At 35.8% G+C, this 4,691-nt stretch overlaps 1 long non-coding RNA gene across 1 annotated transcript; it reads left to right on the top strand.

The window, feature by feature from the left end:
- Positions 1-1,461: 1,461 nt before the first annotated feature.
- Positions 1,462-4,473, top strand: LOC128248062 (uncharacterized). The gene is made up of 2 exons (XR_008264329.1): positions 1,462-1,540; positions 4,408-4,473. It is a non-coding gene; the product is annotated as an uncharacterized LOC128248062 (long non-coding RNA).
- Positions 4,474-4,691: the final 218 nt, after the last annotated feature.

The raw sequence follows: 4,691 nt of genomic DNA, 5'->3' as shown, positions 1-4,691 counted from the left end.
GTAACATACTCCTTAGCAGGACTGCCACATCATATTGACAATAAACTATTTTATTCATTGCTGTTATTACATAAATCTCACTTAGAGATACCAAACTAGTTCTTTTTATAATATATTATATATATATTTTTATATATATATATACATATATATATATATATATGCGCGGATACATGTACGTATGTTTGTATGTATAATAAAAAGAAACGAAACTGGCACTCCGTCGCTTACGACGAGTCTTCCTGTTGATCCGAGTTGTGATTAACGGGAGAGGTTAGCTCTTGAAATCAACGTGCAAATGACAGAGTACTCCACTGGTAGGCGTACCTTTAACGTAGATCTGAGGGTAATCCAGCGTGACACAGAATGTAACAAGGCTGTATCTTTGCATTAGGTTTTCCCATCCGAGTTGACTGCTGCAAAGTGAAGTAAGAATTCTTGGTTAGGACTTAACGCGCCGCCAAGAATCGAACTCGTGACCTTTCACTTGGGAAGGTAAACACATTAATTAATCTATACCTCTTCATTTCATATATATGTATATAAGTCGGCGAGCTGACAGAAATTTTAGCACGCCGGGTGAAATGCTCTGCCGTTACGTTCTGAGTTCAAATTCCGCCGAGGTCGACGTTGCTTTTCATCCGTTCGGGGTTGATTAAATAAGAATCATTTACGCACTGGGGTTGATGTAATCGACTTAATCCCTTTGTGTGTACTTGTTTGTCCCCTCTATCTTTAGCCCCTTGTGGGCAATAAAGAAATAAGAAACGGTAGCGTGCCGGACGAAATGCTTAGCGGTATTTCTTCTGTTGTTACGTTCTGAGATAAATTCGACTTAGGTCGACCTAGCCTTTCATCCTTTCAGGGGTCGATAAATTAAGTACCAGTTGAATACGGGGGTCGATCTAATCGACTGGCCCCTTCCCAAAAAATTTGGGCCATGTGCGTAGAGTAGAAAAATATATATGTATTTGTGTGTATGTATGTATATATGTATGTATGTATATATGAATGTATGTATGTATATATGTACATATGCTATTCAGTTTATTTCAAGATTTCTTGCCAATAGAGAAAGCCCGTTTCTAACCAAGATCCATTGGAATCTCAATATCAACAACAGGGTATGTTCTGTGTGTGTATGTATGTATGCATGTATATATATGTACATATTTGTCCGATTTGTGTTATGTACGTATACTTATGCATATAGTTAAAAGTCTACACATGCTTATATATATTTAAATGACAAACTTCTTCAAGGTTTTACAGGCTTTTACAATTCGAGAAGTGGATTGGATCTGTAGTCTTCGAATTAACTTTCTCCTTCCTCATTTTGAGATACCTAATTTCTCAATTTCTCATATGTATGTATGTATGTATATGTTGTGTGGACGCCCCCAAACGAAGAAGTAGGCTCGACGAAGACATATATATAAAGAGAGGTAGTCTGATCGTGGTAGGAGTGGACTGACAGTTGAGTACCTGCCGAGTAGAGATCATCCGAAGGTGCTAGACAGCAATAGCTTGAGACATAACGGTATGTATGTATGTATGTATGTATGTATGTATGTATGTACGTATGTATGTATGTATGTATTTAATTATGTACGTATGTATGTAAGTATAATGTTCATAAGAATTTTACATCAAACTGAAAGATTACACAATCCTTTTTTTTTTTCAGTAGAGTATATATTTATTAGAAGTTGATTGTTAGATTTTATACAGGTATGCGTGTGTGTGTGTGCGCGCGTACGTGCGTGAATGCGATGTTTCCTGCGCGTGTGTACAATGTCAGTGAATTTCGACAAATCATATTAAATAAATATACCAACTCTTCCGCTTCCGATGTATGTTTAACTTCTCAAGGCTGTCAATGAAGCGTTTTAAATACGTTTTGCAACGTTGCCGTTCTATTGAAAACTGCACTACAGAAAATCGCGTTGTAAGACCCACGTTACCTACTCAAAGGGATTACTGACACATTTTGCACACGAACTCGCAAAGAGAACAAGAAAATATAAAAAAATATCTCAGGCATGCGTTTTTGATTAAACTTCCACATCAACTAAATAAATGTTAAACCAATTACATAATGTCCGTTAGGCATACGGCATTTTATTTTTGGTACGTTTGTTTTTAACAAGGAAGCTACTTTTGTAAGGACCCTTGCGGTTTCAGTTTTCTTTCCTTACACAATTGCAGCACAAAGACACTAAAAATTTCAAATAATTATTTTGGAGTTGCATTTTTATAAGCATGATATTCATCCATTTCAAGAAGCTTTATATTATTAAGATTATTTGAATGAGAGTCAATGTTCTCGCAAACAATAGCAGCATCGAAAGTTTCATATCCTCAGTATATTGTTTCTGAAGAAATTCCTGCTGTAATTGTCTGAATCTCTGATAGAAATCTAGGAAGATAATTCGCCTCATTCGTTAATACGCTACCGCACAAAACTTTATAACGTAGATATTTACGATTTCCTTTCCTTCAGAGATATTAAATGTTATTTTTTTTTTTTCAGAACTCAAGAGATAGTAGCGTCTATATCATTAGTGTTCGACATGACACTTTATAGATATCATATATGCAATTCTTTCTTTAACTTATTAGTTTGACTCTGCATCGTGAATAACAGAAAATGGTGTTCTACCTATATGTTCCTTGCATTCTTTATGACGGGAAGCTGAAAAACTCCTGGGTTCGCGTAAATATTCAGTAGGATCAGTTGATTATAATTTTATTCAACATGTTCCCCTCTTAGATTCATACACTTATTGGAGCGGTCCTGCTGTTTTTGTAAGCCCTATAAAAGAATTCGGGTGGTTGTGCCTCCAGCCAGGCGTTTTGCAATATTTTTAAACCAGGAACTCTTCAGCACTCTTTCGTATGTTTGATCAATGCAATAAAGAATAAACATAGTGGATTTGAATGTTGTCGTTATCTTCTGTTTGCCAGTACTTTCAACTAATATGTGTGGTGAGGGGGTTCCTTCCCTGGCGTGTGGAATTTTGCCAACATATTTAATCGTTCTGTTGCCACAAGTTGTTTTTTTTTCTTGGGGTGGGGGGATGGTGTTTGCTTATAGTACAGTTTTTAGTTTTAATAATGGCAGTATTAATTGTTGAAGCCATTATCAATTTCAGTTAATATTTCACCGCCGGAATTAATTCCATCTGCAACTAATCACTACATCAAAGCTGAAATATGAATCTGCTACTGAATAGAAATAGCTGTAATAAGTGTTTCCCATTTGAATATATGTCGCAAATTTGTTAAAGGATGCGTTAATGACACGACGTTTACTTCTTTGTAAAGGAAAATCTATCGGCAATTGTAAAAAAAATCATTATAAACAGTTCCTGGAAGAGTAGTGAACTGTGAGATACAATGATGTATTTGATACCATACAAAACACCAGATGCTTCTAGTAACTCTGGACCAGGATGCATGGAAGTTTTCGAAACTGCTCGTATAGATTTTGTCACATGCTGAGAAATATACAGTGATTCCATCTACCATAATTTCAGGTGTTCCAGTCTGTAGTTTCCATTGACCTATGTTTGGCTATGAATAAAATGCATTTCACATGATCATTTAAGTCATTAAAATCAATTAACCACTATCTAAAGATAAGAGAACATTAAAAGAAACTAGTTTATTATCTTTTCAGCAACTCTGAATTATGCGACAAATGTTGTGAGATAACCTCTCAGTAGATAATTTTTTGAGGACGTTTACCTACTTATTTGATTGAAATATTACCGTAGAGGAAATTTTTAAAAACACAGTACAGCTATAGGGACTTTTGAAACCGATACTCAAGCATAGGCTCTTAGCAATCTCCAGTCACATTTCTGTCGTACAAACATCAAAGTATACTTCACAAATTGATATCTTTGTGATTTCATTTTCTCAGCAAAAATTTTCTGTTGCTCTTTTTTCCCTGAACAATCCGGACTCGTCAACACGAAAAGTTGTGGGGTGGCGGTGGGTGGGTTATCTAGTTTCTTCAATTCTTGATCGTAATCTATTACAAAGGAGAATATGCAGTAGTATATTTTACAGCATTTGAAGGTTCGTGAGAATTTTTTTTACATTAAAAGCGATAGATCTACAATCCACTTACATTAAATTTCCAATTAGTTTCCCACTCTTCCTATTCTTAAACTTTTATTATAAAACCTGACTGCTTTAGTTTGAATGTTCATTGAACTTAATGGAACTCTTTTGAAATCGATAATAAACTAAACACATTTCACAAATAAAAGTTAAATGGCGTCCATGTTTGCTGCGTTATTGCTGCCTTGATGAGGCCAAACCTACCCGTTTGTATTCCTTTTTATCTTCATACTGGTTTTGCTGTTGATTCATTTATTTTATTATTTTCTACTCTAGGCAAAAGGCCCGAAATTTTCCGGGAGCAGGTTAGTCGATTAGATCGGCCCCGGTACGCGACTGGTACTTAATTTATTGACCCTGAAAGGATGAAAGACAAAGTCGACATCGCCGGAATTTGAACTCAGAACATGAAGACAGACGAAATACCTATTTCGTTTTTGCCCACAAGGGGCTAAACATAGAGGGAACAAACAAGAAGAGACGAACGGATTAAGTCGATTACATCGACCCCAGTGGGTAACTGGTACTTAATTTATCGACCCCGAAAGGATGAAAGGCAA

The sequence above is a fragment of the Octopus bimaculoides genome, chromosome 6 (genome assembly GCF_001194135.2).
Source record: "Octopus bimaculoides isolate UCB-OBI-ISO-001 chromosome 6, ASM119413v2, whole genome shotgun sequence".
NCBI lineage: Eukaryota > Metazoa > Mollusca > Cephalopoda > Octopoda > Octopodidae > Octopus > Octopus bimaculoides.
Note: the sequence above shows the minus strand (reverse complement) of the source record. Positions and strands in the feature narration are given on the sequence as shown.